The sequence below is a fragment of the Rhinolophus sinicus genome, chromosome 7 (assembly GCF_057876585.1).
Source record: "Rhinolophus sinicus isolate RSI-liver-muscle chromosome 7, RSI-T2T, whole genome shotgun sequence".
NCBI classification, from domain to species: Eukaryota; Metazoa; Chordata; class Mammalia; order Chiroptera; family Rhinolophidae; genus Rhinolophus; species Rhinolophus sinicus.
In genome coordinates this window covers 18,832,112-18,854,167 of record NC_142507.1, presented here as the reverse complement: position 1 = coordinate 18,854,167, position 22,056 = coordinate 18,832,112, and positions in this window count along the sequence as shown.

The following is a 22,056-nucleotide window of genomic DNA, read 5'->3' as shown; positions in this document are numbered from 1 at the left end:
AGAGAGGCTGAATCCATGACTGAGGTTCAAAACACAGGTGTGCATATCTAGAATCATCGATTAATGCAGGCAAGTGTTTCTTGTCTTCTGGAAAGCTTCATGGAAAAGGTGAGTCCTAGGCTCAATGTTACAGGAGGGGCAAATTTGACAGAAGTGTGCTAAGAAGTCCTCCAGGCAAGGCAGGGAAGCAATGGTGGAAATGATGAGTCACATCCTGGAGACAATGAACAATTGATTTCTGCTTCCTTTATGTCCAGGCCTGTCTAATCAAGTCTATTTTTTCTTTATAAGAGAAGAAGGGAATTGATGGGAAAAAGGAGTATGCCGATGATTGAAATCTTTCCATCTCCCTCATGTGATGCTGCCCACCCATGCAGATTTACCCTTAAACAGGTACGTTCACACTTTAAGAAATGTTGGTGGTTGAACAACCACATTACAATAAGTGGATGTAGTAAAATTCAAAATTGGGTTCTTGGAAGTTAAAAGAATAAAAACTGATGTCCAGAAGCAGTAGCCCAACCAGCAGAGCCTTAGAAGCAATGAGGTGGAAAATGCCTTTACCTCCATGAAAGGGGCTCTTCCCATGCCTAGACCCAGGAGAAGGAACAAAGGAACAGGACCTCTCCCTGTCTCCCCCTTTCCCATTCCCATGGCCACATCCTGCCTGCTTGCTCCCTCCCTCCACCCCATTCCTTCTCAGCAAGCTCCGGGTGCCAGCCTGGCATAAAACTAACACATATTTTCCACATAGAGGGCATCGGCCTTTTAAAAATATAAATCGGATCATATCATCTCCCTTGATCAAAAACTCTTTGGTGGCTTCCTACTGTCTTTAGAATGATGTTTAAACTTCTCACTGAGACCACTGAGCCCAGCACACCTTCCTGGACTTGCCTTTCTCTACTGCTTCACCTACGCTGACCTTGATTTTCCACTTTGAGACTTTATGTATAGTTTTCTCAGACTCCTTCCTTCCTGGTTTGCCATCAGATGTTGGCAAACCATGACCCATGGGGTGGTTTTGGCCTTTGTCTTGCTTTTTAAAAATGCTTGAACTAAGTAAGAATCATTTTTATGTTTTCAAAGGGTTATACAAACTATGCAGCAGAGATCAAATGTACCCTGCAAAGCCCAACATATTTACTATTTTGTCCTTTGCAGGCGTTTGCTAACGCCTGATATAGATAGTTTTTTCTCCACTAGCTCATTCTAGTTATGTTCTTTCTATCATGTATCCCAATTTGAAATTATACTTTTATTAGTGTCTTTACTTGTTCATCTGCTTCTCCTCCTGCCTCCATGAAAACAGGGTCCATTTTTGTAGAATCTTCAAGAGTAGAACCCAGTGCCTCACAGGTGCCTTGCCACCATCAGTGCTAAATACATATTTCAGATTCACTTTCCGGTTCAGCTTCGCAGATACCTTTTGATGGCTGGTGTTCCCTGCTCATGTTACAATAGGCTTTGTATCATTCCTGTGCTCACCTTCCTCTAAGTAGTTATGTTTAATTTCTACATCAGGAAATCCAGTCCAGGTCTGGGACTAAAACTCATACCCGTGCCCTTCTAATACATGTGTACTCAGCAGAGAATTTAACCCTCTGTTTCTGGGTTTATGCATATTGGATACCTACTGGGAGTTTCCCAGACTGACCAGCACTGCTATGGAAACTTGGGGGGCTGGCCCCTGTGGCGTAGCAGTTGTAGCCTTTCAGGCTGGGGTGGAAACCATTCTCATGTTCATCCAGGCACTGAGGACCTGTCTGGTTGGATCCTCTATCGCTGGAAACTAATAAAGAGGAACATTTCTGAAATTTAGAAATTGGATTACTGTTGATAATTGTCTCTCTATAACCATGGAAGGTCCATGTTAGTAATTCTTTGCAATGCTATTCAAAGATGACATCTGTTTAAGCATACATTATAAAAGTCAGATTTGTTCAACAGAGACTTTATTAATTTGTTACTTTCCCTGAGCAAATGTGACTGCACATTTGTTTAAATATTTACAAATGCATGTGAATGAGCAGCAGAAAAAGGTAAAATTAAAGCCAAATAGGACACATGTTTTTAAAGAAAGATTGGGTTTCATTTACTTTGTTGTCGTATGAGTAATACTGCCGTACAGAAAATGTGATATGTTCAAACTGTGCTTCTCATATTCACTGATTGAAAAGGGACAGTTCCATTTTCTGCAGTGCAAAACCAAGTCATTCTTATTAAAAGGTCACAGGAAACTGAGGAGAAATGTCAGGCACACAGACTGACCTATTCAGAATATAATCAAGCTTGCTTTAAAAAGACAACATCTACATTATGAAGGGGAGAGATCTGATTGTATTCTCTGTGCTTTGGTGATGCAGTTAGTGTCGATAAGACCTTGAGACAATCTTGCCCTTCAGAAAATGAGTGCTTGTGGTGGGTGTGGGTGGGTTAGAGGGGACGTCATGATGTAATGTGGCTAAGATCATCTCTCCAGCCACTGGTTTTCTTTTCTTTTCTTTCTTTTTTTTTTTTTTTGAATTATTGAAATTACCGTTTCTTTACAAGACGCACATTTTTTACTTCAAAGAAAGCTATGCTCCACTTTAATTTTCCCTTCAATTAATTAATTTCATAAAGGATTGATGAAAGCATGGATCCTGCAGCAGATTGACAGCTACACAGCTCCAATCGTCTTTTTGCCCAGAGCCTGAGTGCCGTGCAGAGGTACCATTTCTGCAGTGCATCTTCCCGTAGTCTCCCATTCTGTTTCAAGAGACCAGCTGTAAAGACAAGATGGTTATTCAGTTTTCATGCCAGTTCATCATTGGCCTCTCTCCAGATTTCTAGCATTTAGGGCTTGATTTTGCTGGCTGCTTCATTTCTTGTGTGCACAGAGCTCCCATTGACTTCATTATGATAAACAGCAAGATGAACTTCAATGGTAAACAGAAGGGTTCTTCACTTCAGTGGGAATTCTGTATGTATGAAGAGATGTGGTCCAGTAAAATCAGTCCATTTCATGTCAAATAAATAAGCAAATAGTATCTGTAATGCCAAGTTGGTGTCCTATGACATACGGCTAAGAGAATGTGGACACTAGAGATTCAACTTGTGTGGTTACCAAATTGCCATCTGATGGGACTTACCTGATTTTTTAAATCTCCTGGTTGGAAACTTGGACCTAGTGATATTTTCCTCTGACCAGGATGGATTTTTTAGCAGATGTACACACACTCACATTCTTTAAGTAGCTCATTTTATTTATTTATTTTTTTTTTTTTTGAGAAGAAGGATCACAAATAAAGCCCACTGAAGCAAATAATTTATGGAATTTTAATTCTTGCCAATTCTTCATTGGTTCAAATGGGCACGAACAACAATTTTGTATACATTCCCTCCTAAGCCAGCAATATAGAAAACTAACATCATGTGGCCGGTGCTGCCAGATTAACCATTAAGTTCTAACAGACAGACTTATTTAGGCATGCAAAATTATAGCATGCGGTTCTGCTGATTGTCTGTAAAATTAGTATATTGTTGAAATAGAAACACTGCCTTTACTAAAATTACTAAATTTATTTTATTTTTTAAAAAGATGAAAACCAAGCTGGAGTTTGATATAAAGAAATAAAAGAACTCAGGTACAGGAAAATATTCATTTCACTAATGGTTAAATCTTCTGAATACTGGTTGGTCTAGATTTACCTCCCCACAAGGACAGAGTAAATTTGGCTTGCTGTCTATCTTTCTTGGGTTAGATGAAACTTCAGACCTTCCTGTTATCATGTCCAGATTATTACTCACTCAGGTGATCTTTTTTTTGGTAAAGATTTCTTCATTTTTAATTTACTTGATTCTTCTCTCTAACAAGAGAAACCTAAGAGCTTTCTATCTACAACCTTTAAGGGAAAGACCCTTTTGCCTTTAAGTTTTTTGACTTTTGCTTTCTGTCTCTCCTTGACTTTCCTGATACTTTTTTTTCTTATTAGATGCTTCTTAGAAGCTGTTTCTATTTCTTCCCACTTCCCCCTCCCTCACCTAAGTATTGCTTCATTGTTATTTTTTTCTTTCTGGTAACTTGATTAATCTAAATGTCACTGGAATATTTACTAACAGCCTAAAATTTTCTGGGTGCTTTGCAGCTTGCCCTCTGGCACAGATTATATTTTTAGAAGAAAACTATTTTTACTTTTCTAGTACTTAGTTTCTGAAAACACATCTGAATAGGTTTTAACAAAGCATTTTTCTCAAGAAATATAAAGTGATTTCTCTACAAAACTATTGTGTGGCCTAGATTCAAAGGTAAAAGCAACAAGACTATAAATAAATAAATGACTCATAAACAGATATGTTCCATTTTGTATTATATACTTTGTAAGCTACAATTCAGTGGGTGTAGTAATATATTGCTGAGTAAATATTAAGAAAGATAACTTGGACTTTGAGTGTTTAAAAAATATAGCATATTTTCTCAAGTACAAAGACAAACTTTTTTCTCCATTCATTTGACCTATTTTTCAAGACAAAATTCATATAAGAAGCCAACAAGAAAAAACACTGGAAGACATATGGTCCTTTCCCTGTAGCTAAAAATGAGATAAATTTAAAAAAAAAAAAAAAAAAAAAAAAAGAAGAAAAAATCAAAATCTTTTCCTACATCAAATGATTAACATTGTCTTTTTTTGGGTATAATTCTTTATGTCATTTCAAAGCATATCAATTAATTTATTAGATTTCACAATACCACTATACAGTAAAAAATGAAAAGAGAAAAAAAAACCCAACAATTTTCTGTGTGTCTGAGACCTCAAAAAGGAGTAGTTTGAGGCAGTGAGAGAGTGGCTATTTTATGAAGTATTATGTTTTGGAAAAACAAATCCATCAAACAAATGACCACCTGGAAAGGTGAGACACAAACAGGGATAATGACTCAAGGCAAATACAACAAAGAGCTCACACAAATTAATTTTCAAAAGGTCTCCAAGAGATTTGCAAAGTCATAAAGAGACAATTTATTATATTGTTATTGCAGCATTGATTATAATAGTGAAAAAAGTGGGAAACTAAGTGTTCAACATCAATGGAATGATGGAGTAAATTACAGCATGCCTCCTGGATGTAATAATATCTTGTAGCCATTGTTCCAAGAGTTTTAGAAGGCTTATAATCACAGGCCAAAAGCTGCTGCTGTGACCGTCAGATAAAAGCAGAATGCAAATCATCTACAGGGATGGCAAGTGAAGTAAGTGTTACTGTTTTCATGTAAGCAAAGCATATGAAAATGCAAAGAAGACACATTTGAATTTGAATGGGAGTTGGAGGAAAAGTTCTCAGTAAGACAACATTTCAACCACAGTTTAATGGAAAGCTGGGATTCTGATAAGCATGCTCCTGGTGGGATGGAACCCGGACTGCACAAGGATGTGGGCTCAGGCACCTGGGCAAAAGGCAGAGGCGTGGGAAAAGGTGTGAGAAGTTTGCGGAAATGTGAATAATTTGATGACATATACACAGGAGCTGTCCAGAAATGAGGAGGGGGTTTTGGAAAGTTAGGATGCTGCCAGACTGTGACAGACCTTGAATGTCATACTAAGGATTTCAGACTTTATTCTGGAGGCCGTGAGGATTTGTCTTGGCTTTTTGAGAAGACAGTGATGTGATGATGAACATAGAAGCAGAGAAATGGAGAGCTATGTGAGATTCATCTATTAGTCTTTTTTCGTAATTTTCAACAAATCCTATGTCCCTGCGTGCCTGGAGTTTTCCACATTTTCAGCTTCATTTTTTTAAAAAGCATTATAAATAGAAATGTAAATTTGATAGAAAAGCACTAACAGAAAGAAAGGTGCTATGTAAATACATACTGCTATTTCCTTTGTTTCTATTTCTATTACTCAGTAAGACTTCAAAGTGAGTGAAGACTGACTATAGGATTTGAGTGTCAAGTCTGTGGGCTTTTCCAAGTCACTTCAGCCAACTGAGCTCAGTTTCCTCATCTATAGCCAATCGTAGTTATTATTTACCAATGATGCAAACACTGTTTAGGGCTTGTTATATGCCAGACACTTTCCAGTTATTTATTTAAACAATTGTAATTAGATTAATCCTCCTATAATAGAATAGTCCTAATTTTAAGTCTGTATTAATGGTGAGGAAACTGAGGCACAGAAAGGTTAAGTAACTTGACAGTTAGTGGTAGAGCTGGTATTATAATTTTGGCAATATAGGTCCAGAATCTATCCTCTTGACCTCTGTTTATTCTGCTTTTCAATAAGAATAATAATGATAATAATATAATAGAAAGATAAAAATAGTGGTACTACCAGAACACAATGATAATATTACCAGAGAACATTGGGGGAAAGCTAAACATTAAACATTACAAAGCAGAATTTCAATGTTTTATTAATGTGAGGAAAATTAACCTTATAAAAATTATGGTGTGTTTCCAGTGTTTAGTAAGGTGCCTGGCAGAGTAGGCAATCAAGGAATGTTTAAAGAATAAATAAATATTAAGATAGAAAAGTACTTTCTTCCTGCCCACTAACCTCCTTCTACATACTCTGTTCAACTGGTAGAAATTTGTTAAGTGATTAGGTCTACAACTTAGTTCTAGTAGGATTGTATGTCCTACTGATATCCAGCCATGTCAAAGGCCTGAAATAGTCTAAAGGAATGAGGTTCAAGAAGGAAAGAGTTATTTCTCAGTGCTTAGCTTTTTCAGGAAGGCTGTGTGCTCCATCCCTTACCTTTTTCTGTGGTATAAGCATCAGCCAAGCTAGAGCCTTCAAGAGTTTGATCTTTAAGAAACCTACCTTAGAGAATCAACCTTTGAGAATAGAATTTTAAAAATGGTTTCACAAGTTCTAGGAAAAAAAATCCCAAGTGATATCGTACCCATATTTATGATGCTGACATCATAGATTCTGAAAGCAGGCATGAAAGTAGGGAGTACAGGAGTAAAATAATACTGAAAAATAAAACCTTCCCCCAAAGTACACAGCTTTGTACTCCATACATCCCGGAAGGGTGAGGTGGGGAAGGTAACTCTGTGGAGATAAAGCTATTTATGTACAACTCATTGTATATGCTTATGTCTGAAAAGAAACAAGTGTCGTTGCATTTCTTACACAGTGTTTCTTTTAATATTTTATAGCATTTAGTTACTGTGAAAGTAAATATTCAACATTAATGGAAGCCGTAGAAATTCTGTTTATAAAAGTCTATTAATATACCACTTGTGGGATTAGGGAATAAAGACGCGTTGAGTGGAAACATAGTAATTAAGTGGATTCAATGTGACCACACAGTTAAATTGGAATTAAGAAGCATGGCAATTAAAAAAATTCATAAAGTCTTTTTTGTGTATCTGGAAATAACCTGATACATAGAGCATAACATATCTGTCATTAGTAAATGTATTTATATTCTATTATTTGGACCTCTAATGGCATCTTACAATATTGATGGTCCCTGGAATTTATTCTCTGGAACTAACTCAGAAATGAATGCTTAAAAATTAAAAATTATTTTGAGTTTTGGCCTCAAATCTCTGTTTTCATTGATCATTTAAATTCCCGTTTTCTTGCACACATTCCAGGTCCATTTATATCTTTTTTGAACTGTGCCCACTAGAATGATGAGAAATATTACAGGCCTATAGTCACTTGAATTTGCTGTATTCGAATACCCCACAACATCATGCCCATCATTTGTTAGCCTTTTGAGCTGCAAAAGTAACCCAAATTCTCCTGTTCATAACTGGCATTTCTCCTAGGCAGTTACCATCTTATGTGAATAGAGACTTTCTACCAAGGAACTCAAATACTCAGTGTTTGCTGGTGGTTCTGTGCCTCAGGGTGGAGGTAGCCTCACACTGGTGGGTAATTGTAAAAGCCTTTGATCAAGTAAACTGGTTCATTGAATTTTTAAGATCTTCTACCTGGTAGGAGGCATGGAGGAAGCATATAATACAATAGCCCAGCTGTCTGCACACTACAAGACTTGTCTTTTGTGATAAAACCTGGGAGGAATTAGAGCTAAAGTATGTCAGTGGGTAATTAACAGAGACTCGATAGAATCTTATGAATGGTAATAGCATCGAAATCTGTTTCTTGAGTATTTACAATGTCCTAGTTGTATCCTATTTATCTAACATCTATCTGTCTATCTATCTATCTATCTATCTATCTATCTATCTATCTATCTATCTATTATTTATCATCTATCTATCTGGCTTCCTTCTCTCTCTCTATGTTACTATGTATCCATCTATATCGTGTGTGTGTGTGTGTGTGTGTGTGTGTGTGTGTGTGTGTGTGTCTGTGTGGTCTCATTCTTATAAAAAAAAAGTAGATAAGTTTGCCATGTTATCACGTCCCTCTTACAGAAGGGGAAATGTGGTTTGGAGTCTGAGTAACTTGAATTACTAGGTTGCAAGGCTGAGATTTGTATCCATGTTCATTTGCTTGCAAAAGCTGTACACTTTTTCACTATATCTGAATGAGCCACGTGCATTAGACACTATAGCACAGACGCATAGTCATGATTATTAAAACCAACAATTACTGATTGTTAGAGAAAAGTCCATCCTTATAGTTGTCCATATACATGACTATACATACAGCTCATCAACAGGTCAATTACGATCAAAATCCATTGAGATTTTGATAGGGATAGCACTGAATCTGTCGATTGCTTTGGGTGGTATGGACATCTCAACAATGTTGTCTCCTAACCCATGAGCATGAGAATGCTTTTACTTTTGTGTGTCTTGTTTTTCAGCTTTATTGAAGCATAATTGGCATTTTTGTGTCTTCTTTGATTTTCTTTATCAATGTTTTGTAGTTTTCACTATACACATCTTTCATCTTATTAAGTTTATTTCTAAGTTTTTTTGTGTGTTATTGTATATGAAATTATTTTCCTAATTTTCTTTTCAGATAGTTCATTGTTAGTATATAGAAACACAACTAATTTTTGTATGCCAATTATGTATCCTGCAACTGTACTGAATTTGTTTATTAGTTTGAACAGTTTTTTTATAATTTTTAGGGTTTTCTATATATAGGATCATGTCGTCTGCAAATGAACAATTTTGCTTCTTTTCTAATTTGGATTTTTTTTTTTTTAACTTAATTGCTCTGACTAGGACTTCTGGTACTATGTTGAATAGAAGTGGCAAAAGTGGGCATCCTTGTCTTGCTCCCGATCTTGGAGGAAAAGCTTTCAGTTTTTCACCATTGTGTATGATGTCATCTGTGGGCTTGTAATACATGGCCTTCATTAAGGTGAGACAATTTCCTTCTATTCCTAGTTTTTTTTCCAGAATTTTTATCATGGAAAGGTGCTGGATTTTGTCAAATGCTTTTTCTACATCTATTGAGACAATCATGTAATGTTTATCCTCCATTTTGTTAATATGGTGTATTACATTGATTGATTTGCTGATGTTAAACCTTGCATCGCATGGATAAATCCCACTTGATTATAGTATATGATACTTTTAATGTGATATTGGATTCAATTTGCTGGTATTTTGTTGAATATTTTTACACCTATATTCATCAGGAATATTGGCCTGTAGTTTTCATTTCTTGTGGTGTCTTTCTGGCTTTGGTATCAGGGTAATGCTGGTCTTATAAAATGAGTTTGGTGTCTACCCTCCTCTTTATATTTTTAGATGAGTTTTAGAAGATTGTTATTAAATGTTCTTTGAATGTTTGGTAGAACTCACCAGTGAATTTTACGAACTAAGGTGTGGTTCTCAGGAGATCATAAAATGTTTTCATGGATAAGAGTCCTGGATGAGAGTTCTAAATATATTGTGCCTCTATTTCAGTGAATAGCTCAACATTAGTTATAGCCTATCCTGGGTCATCTAGAATATAAGTATTATGGAGTAGCACTGTGATTTCAACACTCATGTGTTTGTGATTAGCATCAAATGATAAGCTTAAAATAGCTATATTAAGTTTTTAAAAATGATTTTAAGCACAGTTTTAGATTTACATAAAAATTGTAAAGATAATACAGAGTTCCAATATGTCCGGCACCCAGCTTCCCCTTTTGCTAACTGCTTATATTGGCATGAGACATTTGTTACAGTTCATGGACTGATACTGATATGTTATGAAGTCCATACTTCATTCAGATTTTCTTAGTTTTTACTTAACGTCATTTTTCTCTGTCAGGACCCATCCAGATACCACATTACATTTAGTCATCACCTCTCCTTGTTACTCAAAACTGTCACAATCCTCTTGGCTCTGACAGTTTCTCAGACTTTTCTTGTTTTTGGTGACTATGACAGTTCTGGGTAGTATCAGTCAGGTATTTTGCAGACTGTCCTTTAACTGGGATTTGTCTGATGTTTTCCTATGATTATGCCGAGGTTGTGTGTTTTGGGAAGGAAAACCACTGAGGTAAATTGCCGTTTTTATTACAGCATATCAAAGGTGTCTATTACCAACATGACTAATCATTGTTTCTGCTGACCTTTATCACCTGGCGCAGATAGTGTCTGTCAGGTATTTCCACTGTAAAGTCACTCTATTTACCCCCGCTTCAGACACTATACACTTTAGAAGAAAGCCTTTATGTGCAGCTTGCACTTAAGCAGTGGGTCAGAGTATTTACATAAATTATTTGGAAATCTTCTGTTCCTTTTCCTTATTTAGTTAGTTAGTTAGTTAGTTAGTTAGTTAGTTAGTTAGTTAGTTATTTTCAGTAATACATATGCACAAATATTTATTTTATAGTTTCATGATAATCCAATAGTATTATTTTATTGCTCAAATAGTTCCAGATGCGACCATCAGAAATACTTTCAGTCAACCTTTATGTCCCTTTGATATACATTTACTACTGTTTGTTTTGTTGTTGTTTTTGTTTTGTTTTGAAAACCTCATTGCTTCCTTGCACTGTGAGATATTCCAGGCTCTTCTTATATGTTTTCTGCCCCAGTCCTAGATTTAGCTGTTTCTCCAAGGAGTTGTTTTATTTGAGAAAGGTTTTAGAAATCAAGATCTATGTTCCAGGTGTGCTCATTTATTCTGGGGTGTCATTGCTTTGGGTCCTCTCAGCTAAGAAAGGAAGGAATTATCTGTGTATACTACTCTGTATACATACATCTATAAATATATCCAGATGTATATGTAACTATCTGTATCTGTATTAAGCTAAACATGAATTCATTGTGATGTCTTCAACTTTAATCCATTGTCACATGGATAATTACAGCCTTCTTGCTGTCATCACTTCCAACAGTGAGAAACCTAGTTCCCACCAGCTTTTAGCCATTTACTTAATCATAAATATGTTGACTACTTAATTAATTTTAATCTAGCAGGTCTCCAAGTTGTTCTCTGCAGTTATATTCTTGGAACCTGTTAAGTTCTCCCTTTAGGGAAGTAAAAAAAGCTGAAGTTGTTTGGTAGTGACACATTTGAATGCATTTGCATAAATACAGATTTGCATTGTTGTTATTTTTCAACATATGTAAAAATTCTGAAACCAAAACCCAGTATGTGTTCAATGATTAGATCAAAATTTCTAATTGTAAATTTTCACTACCAATAGCACAACTGGCTGACTCAAAAATATTTGGTTGTCACCTAGTCAGATTAAATCATTTCAGTGGCAGACACTGGTGGCTTTGGTATCCTCTTAACTCCTTTTCCAGTAGTCTTACCTTCCGCCAGGTGATTCCCTCAAACAGGTACCTACATGCATTCCATTCTAAAGGACATTGCCCTGCCATCTGTCAGTTAATTTGCATATAGTGAAATTGCAGGTACAGATATTTCCAAGGAGAGAGAGAGTCTTGTCCAATGCTTCTCATATTATGCCTATTTACATACCTACTTATGTATCAGTACAAATGATGACACCTTTCTGTATAGACATGACTTTTATTTTATTTCCCTTAAATGGAAGCTTGGGAAACATTTTAGAACCAGAATCTCACTTTAAATGCACGTATGACTTGGGTATTTTTTTCATGTTAGAATTTATCCTGAAAAATAACCACATGACATTGTTCAGTAATCATTTCAACAAACAAAGGGACATGTTGTCAGAATCTTAATTAGAGTGATATTATGGGACACTTTCACAAAACAACATGAGTAATTACATAAAACAATCATCAACACCCACAAGTACTAGCAATGTCTGAGATATAGCATGTGAAGAATGTAATGACAATATTTCCAGATTAATCTAAGTCATTCTTTTTATAAAACTGGATTGTTAAAATAATATAAGACATCCTATAGAGGTTTGCTTTTCACACTCTAAATTGTGGGCTGATATGCCAAAAAAAGAAAAAAAAAAGATTTCTTTTGTGGTAGATATTGCAGCATACTCACTACTCCAGAAAAAAATAGGAGAATGGATGGCATGAAAATTAAGTTAGTAGAAGTGTAGAAATTATAGGTGGAACATTTAAGAAAATCAGTGTAGATAGGCTAAGTTTTTTTACAAGTAGAAAATATTCCTATACCTTAAAAATGTTAAAATAAATGACCTGAAAGAATTGCATTGTTTCAGGACTAAACCCAAATAAACTGCTAACAAATCAGTGTCAAATAAGAAGACCAAAGGTAAATATTAAAAAAGAAGTTTATGACTTGCAACAGACCGAAAGAATCTTGGAAAATTATTTTGTAAAAACACTCATAGGTTAGACAGTACTTGTTTCAAAATGATGTTAATGGTACCATGTCTCTGGGTCTTACGTGAGGAGCACCACACCACCCATGGCTTTCTTAGTCAAAGAGAGAAGCTTTTGAGGTTTTACATTAGCCAACTTTCCATTCTACCCAGGTAAGAGCGCCTTATGCAGTTTTAGTTCTAACATGTTTACTCTTGATTTTCTCTATAAAATTTCTTTCACGTCAACAGATAGCTATTGTTGGTATATGTTAGGTATTTTGAGTATTCTAGAGAGGCCCGACCTTAGGTTGAGATAGGAGAAGTGGGTGCCGCGGTGGATCATAATGTAAGACACACACACACACACACACACACACACACACACACACACACACACTGAACATTAACGGTATCCTTAAAACGAAAAAAAGAATGGGAAAAGTAATCAGGAGGGCAATATGCTTCCTGAAAAAAGGATGTAAAAGTGGTAGGAAGAACGCTTCTTTTTTTTCTTTTTAAAGACCATTGCCTCTTACTTGTTCTGCCTGTTGATAATTTAATTATGAAAGTCTCAGGCCCCCCAATCTTTTGAAATTTTTTTTTTTAATCATCAATGTTTTAGATCTTCCCTCTCTTGCTTCTGTCCTGTTCTGGTTATCTTTCACCCATAGAAGAATAAGACCTAGTGTACAGGGGCCTAATATGGCAGAATTCCTGATTCAATGGAGCGTACTGATATGTTGGCCTTGAATGAGGTTGTTGAGCAGTGCAGAGACCAACACTCAAAGCAAAGCAGAGTGCATCATACAATAATGATAAAAATTGAAGCTGCTCATCTCATGAATATTTGCTGTGTCCCGGATAGAGCTATATATGTTACAAGCTTCATCACCCATTACAAGCTTCAGCATAACCCTATGAAATTTACTAATTTATTTATTCACTCACTCATTCTTTTATTCAACACTTATTGAGTGCTGGCCACCAGGCACTTATGAAGCAAAGGTGACTAAAACACAGTCCCTACTTCTGACAATTCACAATGTGGTGGTAGATTAGTATGATGGTAAGAGGTTGTACAAGTTAGTATGTGAATATGCCTGGAAAATTCTGGGTCTTGGAGAAAATGAGTTTGCCATGTGGACAAGGAGAGAAAGAACACTCTAGGCAAAAAGAACAATATGCAAAGGCATTGAATCAGGAAAGAACATGATATATCCGGGAAAAGAATAATAAGAGTATAAGGTAAATGGTAGGGAAAGAAAGTATGTGATGTGGTTAGGAACAGATCCTGAAGAATCTGTGTGAGAGCTAAAAAGTTTGGAACTTTGTCGGTAGATAATGGAGAGTCAATTAATGGTAGACTTTTATCCTTAGTTTACAAGTGATATATGTTTATTGGGTGGCTATAGAAAAGCAAAAAGAGGACAATATAAATCAACATTAATCCATTCATGTAGATTTAACCACCTGATAGAAATACACAAATATAAATACATACATGCAAAAATAAATATAAAATACATGTATTTTATGTATACATATGTGCATACATATATATGTATAAATATTTTCACATTTTTTCTCAATATGTATATACGTTAATATAATTTTTTACAGCTATATATTGCAATGTACATGAAGCTTTGGAATCTGCCTAGTAATATATTATGAACATCGTTTTAAGTCAGTGAATATTGTATTGCAAATTTAATTTTAACTGTTGTGAACATGGGAAAGGGAGAATACTAGGAAAGCTACCAGATCTGATTTGGTTGTGGATGGAAGGACTGAGCAACACTGAAGGAAGTGGAGAGCAGTTTAGTTTTGAAACGTCTGCCTTTAAGGGGTCTGAGTTTGATTGTGTGTCCGATTTATCTCTCTTGGCAACAGAAGTATTCCCTTGAAATGGATACTACTTGTTGTAGTTCCCTATCTACCTGGGCCTTATTTTCCCTCCTCACTCCTATTTTTATCAGATTGCTTTTAGTTACCAGGCTATGGCCGTGTCTGGCATGCCGTGAACACTGCCAGCTGCCAAGGTGCATTTCATGTCTTGTCATGATTACGATAAACCCTGGTAGAATGATGGTCCCACAGCCTTTCTTTGTTAGAAATTCTGTGGATCCACTTTGAGTAAAAGTGATATTGAAATGCTGCTTAAAAAATAATAATGAAAATGGTAGCAATTTTTAACTTGATTGTAAACTTAGTTGTCTGAAAATTAGCATTTGAAAGTATCATTCCTTGATTCAGACAAATTGTATGCCATGGGGACGGATTAGTTTGGTAAAATATATTTGGTGAAAGAGGTCAGAGAGAGACCAATTTTCCTTCTAAATCTACCTATAGGCCATCATAGGGCTCTTGGTGGCTTCTTTAAGACGAAACTTTTAAAAACAAATGTCAGAAGAGATATACAGTTAACATACACAATTGAGAAAATACAGAGAAGAAAAAAAAACCTAATTATTCCACAATTATTAGATTTTGGGTTCTAATTGAAAAGTAATTTTGTGTTAATATACTCTGATAAAACTTGTAATAGTAATGTCCTAAAAGGAGGGTCAGCCCAAAGTGAGTGTCTTCTCTGACAGACCCTGCACACTAAGTGGACACATTAATAACAGGCCTTGCATTTTGTTGCTCACGCTCTGGAAATTTTGTGTAGGAACCCAGGATTAGTTGTCATTTACAAAAGCATACTTGTTTCTAGATCCAATCTAAATGTGAAGAGTTTATTAACTGTTAAACCTGGTGTAAAGAGCTTGGTGGTTTCCGTGGGAGGAAACTTGACATAACTTTCACAGCTTTTTTTTTGTTTTCAAAATTCAATACATTCAGAGAAACATACAACATATAGTTTGTGTTATTTCCGTAATGGAAAATACTGCTTCTTAAATAGAGGCAAAATAGATTTAGTAATGTATAATAAAATTTTAGGATTCTGATTTTCTATTATTTTGTCTGACCCAAGTGGGAATTAACTCAAAAAAGATGCAAACTGCAAATAGATATAAAATCAAGTAAATAGAAAATAGTCAAAATTATTGAGAAACTGAATGTTTCCAGGACATACAAATATTCTACCTCCTAGTGAACTTAGCAATCGACGTAACTCATTGTAAAATGACTACTATTATTTCTAAACCTGAATAGAGTTTTTAAGAAGAAAAAGACTTTTCAAAAGGGGGAAAAGCCATTGGTAGAAATTGAAGGGTTGTCAGTGTAAGTTAAAATCTTAAAAAATAGCAAATCATTTTTAAAAAATGCTATATTACCTAAACATCATGAGATATTAAATATTAACTAATATTTTTATCCAGTATATTTTTTATCAAGTGATATGGTTGACGATAAGGGAAAGCAATAGCTGTCACTATTCCACTAATGGATGTTAAAAAACACACTTCTTACCTTCATTTATGTACAAAACTGAGGCAAATAAAGACCATAAAATAGAATATTTGGCTATAGGGTAAGGAAAGGAAGAAGGAAACAAAGAAGGAAATACAGTCAAAAGAAACTTGATTCCAGTATTTTCCTAGAGGGAGATTCAACCCCAAATTGGAAACATTGGGTTTTAATACAGGAATGGTCTTTATTATGGTTTCAGTTTTGTTTGGATAATTGGAGGGTAAAAGATACTGCATATATTCCATACGTTACTCATTAGGCTGCAACAAAGATTCCAAACACAATGATTTTGTGAGTCAAGATTTTACCGAGTATGAGTTATGGTCTCCAAGTGTACAGTCCTCAATCTCACCTGTATCCCCAGGTGCTATAGAAGATGCAATAATAAATCTCAAGTAGACCAATTATCTGTAAATGTAAAGTTCCTACTTGTTCATATATGTTTGGCATAGGGATTCTATAATTCATTAATCAACTGTTCCTGGCAATATTGTCGGTGGTCTCCATATAAACTTGTAGGAAATGATAAGGTCGTAAGTTACATGTTGAGTTTGCAGCCATTGACTTCACATTATATATGATATATAATAACCTATGGTAAATCTTAATTTATGGATTACTTAAATGTGGAAAAGCCTGGCACTAAAACCACAGAGTGTAGTAATATACAGTTGAAATTAAGCTAGATTTAGCTTATAAATGAATATCCCACTGAGTATTATTATTATTATCTATGGGTTTGGTTTAAGGACTTTTCCTTTGGTAGGAAAACTTCTTTAGGTTTTGGATACCATAGTGGGTAGGTTTATAAGAAAAGTAATAAATATGGGAACACATAATTTATAAATATAGACAATTTGTTAAAAATCAAGTTATTGTTATTAGCTAAATGAAATATTGTGTTTGCTAGTCATTTTTTCCCCCAAATTCTAACCAGAATCAATGTCTATACCTATTTGTATTTGCATAAAATGTCTCATCCAGGGCTCAAAGAATCTCCCCAAAGCCTGTTTTTTTCCCCTGTCGGGAAAAAAGGAAGTACTTTTTACTTCCTTTAGGATGTTTGTTAAATGAATTTATTGTTCTTTTGTCTCATTTTGGCCAGTACAACTTATTTGTTCAAGCTCTCATTCAACCTTCTCCTCCCTACCCTGTGGTAAGTTAGCAACACTCCAATAATGAAATCCCATGTTATCCCAGAAATTTCCCTTAGCCCACAGACAGACCCCTTCCTCAATACTTGGCCCAAATATAATCTGAAATAATTCCCCTAAGATTGTGGGAATACCTTTGATCAGTCAATTTTATATATGTCCAATTATATTTTGAATGCATTCAATGCATGGAGAAATGTCGTGTTTTCAAACTTAATTTATACTTCTCTATTTTGGAGATCTAAAAAAAATAATAGCTGAATTGAATCTAAGACACTAAACTCTCTCCACAGTCTTATTGATAATATTTCTTGAATAGCCAACTCTGTGCTAGATGGAATACCCACTAATTTTCATAAGAATCCCACGAGGCAGAAATTTTCATCCCCTTTCTGCATCTGAAGAAGTGGGTTTCAGAGAAGTTACGTGAATTCTCCTAGGTGGCAGAGCTCCCATTGAACAGTGCCAGGGTGACGCGCTGCCACATATGGTTTTGCAGAATGGCTATCGCCTAGAGTTTTGCAAGGTACAAGCTGCACAACTGTACATGGACGCCTCACCAGGATGCAACTCAGGTCTTTTCGTTATGCCCAAACTCCTTTCCAGTGTGTTAAGCTCTGGAAGAAACATGGAACAGATTCCCCTTTACAGAAGATGCAGAACATAAATTGTGATTTTGGGTAGATGTTATGAGGGTGTGGCCTTGGGAAGGTGAGGAAGCGAGGTTACTCACAGCACCATGTAGCCACTCATATCCACTTTCCCCCTTAGGCTTTTCGCTTCAGCTTGTGGCCCATGACCTCTTGCTGTCTCTGTGAATGGAATTTCCAACTACCCCATGCAGACCTGCTCAACCTCCCCGGGAAACTATATAGCTGTTGAATTTCATGTTGCTGACTGTGGCTAAGGGCTAATATAGCTCATTTACGTTTAAGCTTTATCACTGTTACATATTAGTCCTGTGACCTTGATCAAGTAACATGTCTGTTCTAAGCCTCGTTTCTCATGGGGAAGATGAGAATAAAATGACACATAATTTTTATGGAAATATTAAATAAGACAATACATGTAAAGATATTAATGCAAAGCTTGGAACACAGCAGGCTCCCCTTTACCTCCCCCTCCTTCCCCTCCTGCTGTAAATTTAACATATATACATTTTAAATTTGATCTTACTTTCTTTGCAACCAAACTTTGTAGTCTATTAAAGTAAGCAGCAAGATTCAGGCTAATTTTGGGAGATGGGGCCGGGGAATACCCAAGCAGACCAATAATAGATAAACCATATGGGCTTTCTTGTGTTTTGGCACCTATCAAACCACACAGGCCTGGCCACTAATACCATGCACTTAGGACTTAAATGTTGAGATCTTCACATAGGTTTTCTATTTTCCATGAAGAACGTAATTGCATGCATTTGCTTGGAGGATGTAACTCAGACCACTTTGCTCTGTTAACAGAAACTTTAGAGAAAGAGGCAGATTTGGACGCTCTTTCAATGATAACACTGCCCTTACCTAGATCTTTTATCCACTCCTTTCCTCTGAGCTTTCTATTGCCGTTAGAGCTTGCCTTCATTCTTTTCCCTTCCCTCTCTTCCCCACCTTTCTTCTCCCCTTCTCCTCCTTCCTTCTTTGTCTCCTTTAGTCTCTTTCTCTTCCCCCTTCTTTTCCCTTCCTTTACCCTCCCTCTCTTTCCTTTTCTTCTTCTCTCCCTCTCCTGCTCTTTCTTTCTTTCACACATCTAATACTAAAATTGTATTCTCAATAGCTGTGCTTCCTAACTTAAGCCTTGCATATATTTCTGAGTAATGGTAGCTACATGTCTAGGCTTGAATTCTATGAATATTATATAGACTAATAAATCCAGCACAGAACACATTTAAAAAATAAAATTTCTCAAAGAAATATTGCATACACTAAGAATGCCAGAGCATTTTTTTTTTCCTTCCTCAAACACCTGGTAATGAAATTTATTGACATATAAACTTAATAAGCTGCTAATTGAGTAATTATCGATTGCAGGAAATGTGTTCTTAAAAGTCACATTAACAATTGGCAGAGAGGCAAAAATAGAACAGGCTCAGTTTTTAACTTACTTTATAGCATTACCTAAAATTGTAAAGAGTTAATCTTATCACACTACACATGGCTGAATTTATAAAAGATAAAATCACAAACGAGTAATGCACAGTTACTTGTTACATATTCTTCCCATTACAGCTGACAGGTTCATTAATCATATAGTGTATTTTATTATTAGAAGCTATAAAGGAGATCAAATCTCTTGTAATTTTTCTTCTTCTCTTTCATTTGATAAGTGTGTTGTTTCAGTGTGCAGATAAAACAGTGTCAGTCACCAACAGTCTCAAGAGATTTTCATTTTTCCAGTAAGAATTTCCTTGCTTATTTGCAATGTAAAACATGCCTGGATCATGCATCATTTCCCTATAACTTGGCCATCAGACCAAGTAAAATGTCTGTGTGCACCTACCCGCAGAAGTGGTCATCCAGAAGTACATGCTGGGGGATAAAAACAATGTTTTCGGTGACAGTGGTACTGCTTACTGAGCGGCATTCATGATAAACACCTCTGTGTATAATGTAACACTGATTCACAATTAAGTTTCTTGTATATTACACAGATTGCCGACAGATTTCAGAAGCTGTGCTGGGGGGAGGTGGCAAATTTTACAGTTTGTCACAGATTACCAATGAAGTACTTGAAAGCATAAATGAAATACAAGAATATTTGCCAATAAATAAGGCAGTCTGATATTCCCTTTCATGGTGTATGATGAAAAAATATGTTTAAAAAGGCTACCTTCCTACTTAGAAAACAAAGTGTTGGGGTTTTTTTTTTCCACTCTAGAAAGAAATCCTGAAAGAGATGCCATCGATCCATATAGCAAAAACAGATGGACACGTTTTAATTTTTTTCTAATTAGTAAGGAAAATGGAAACATGTTTTTTTTTTTTTATCTCTTGTCAACTTAAAGAGGGGAGAAGTCAACCATGAAAATTATTGTGTTCTCAGTGTTTCCACATTTTTATTTTATTTTTAAAAGTCTAACTTATAAATAAAATTCTTAGAATTTCTTAGTTTTTGGTAATTGGTGTGACACTGATGTACTGTAACCTATACAGAAACTACTCCTGTGTTGTTTTTCAGTGCTTCTTGCCAACCTAAGTATTCTAAATATAAACTGAAGAAATTTAGTCTGGCACAAAACAGCTGATGAAATATTCTGGGCTTGTATTCCACTATTTTCCCATCAGACCTTCTATGAGAAACAGGGAATGTAAAGAGATCTTGATTAAAGTGCAAAAATGTCTGCAGTTCAGTTGCTTGTGGACTCTATTTAGAGTCTACCGTGAGTGGCCTTTCAACTCCATCACAAGGCGCTTCATTTCTGACGGGGACACAGCCCCATGCTCATCGTCTATTTTGGGACAACTGCTAGTTTTCCATATTAAAACTCTGCTCCAAATAGGTGCAATTTTGTCATGTCTGCCCAGTAGGATTTCTGCAGAGGCTAGATTGGTAAAGCTATTTCCTCAGTTCCTACCCATAACTACCTTAAAAATTGTGTTTTCCCAACATGTTGGAGAACTGAGCAATCATTTGGTGAATTTGAGCAGCATAAATCACCAGTCTGCACATGTGCATCTCATAGTGTTTTCTTCCACCTATTTGCACAGATAATTGCCTCAGGTCTACGTTTTGAGTATGTGTGTGAGTGTGTATCATGCCTTGTATTGATTCTCACAATATCTTTGGCTTTCTAAGCGTTAAATATATAAGGTTAACTTAAAGCTTTGACCAAGAATTTCTATTTAATGAAGTTTGATGCTCTAGCTTGATGTTATCGTATGGGCTGTGGGGAGGGGGCCTTCGCTCATCAAGGATGACTCCACAGCTGAAGTCACATATAGAGTCTTACACCTGGGACACTTTCTGTCTTTCTTTTTCTTTTTTCACAAATGCAGAGCATTGTTCAGATGTCTGTGTTTATGTTTCTTCAAAGCATCGTATTATTCAAGAGCAGTATCACTAGAAGTAGTTATTAGAAAAACTAAAAAGGAGTTTCCAAATGTGGGATTGAATGAATTTTCCCACGTGGTTATGGTTATTGTGCCGCAACTTCAGGCTGAGGATGTGATTTGAATTTGCTGGGCCACCAAAGTCAGTGTATCTGAGTTTGTCAAAGGCTCATTAGGATGAATGGGCGAATAGAACTTTAGGAAAACTCTTAGGCACTTTAAGTACCTTCCCCTCTATTTCTAGAGGACTTTGTTGGGAGTGTTTTGTTTTTCTCTAGTTGTTCTTTGCCAGTTTCAGACTAGACGGAAGTTAGTCCCAGGCAAGCTGGGCCCTGCCTCCCTGGAATCGGAGCATCTGCCTCCAATTCCTACATCCTCCCCCCACCCCTGCCCCCATGCCTAGGAGGGGCCATGTCCCACCGTGCCATCTCTGCAGAGTGCTCTGAGCCTGGACAAGATCCACAGGTGCCCTGTCTGTCCTTCCAAGAGGTTTTTGACCCGCCACTCCACCTGTCAGCTTCACTTCCTTTAGGATGTCCTTAATGTCCACACCTGGCTCTGGTTTCAGATATGTGTGGCCTGGCAATCTCCTTGGTTCCTGGATCATATGAAATTGTTCCACTGGAAAAAAATGGGGCTATCCACTGATTTGAGGTGATTCTCGCGTAAGTGGACATAGAAGGCATTCAGGGGTCTTCCTTGGTCTAGAGCCACGTGTGGCCAGTGGGCTGGCTATGGCACCCGATGAATCTGGTGTGGCACAGAGGGCAGTCAGGGCAGTCCCTTTCCCTCTGCCA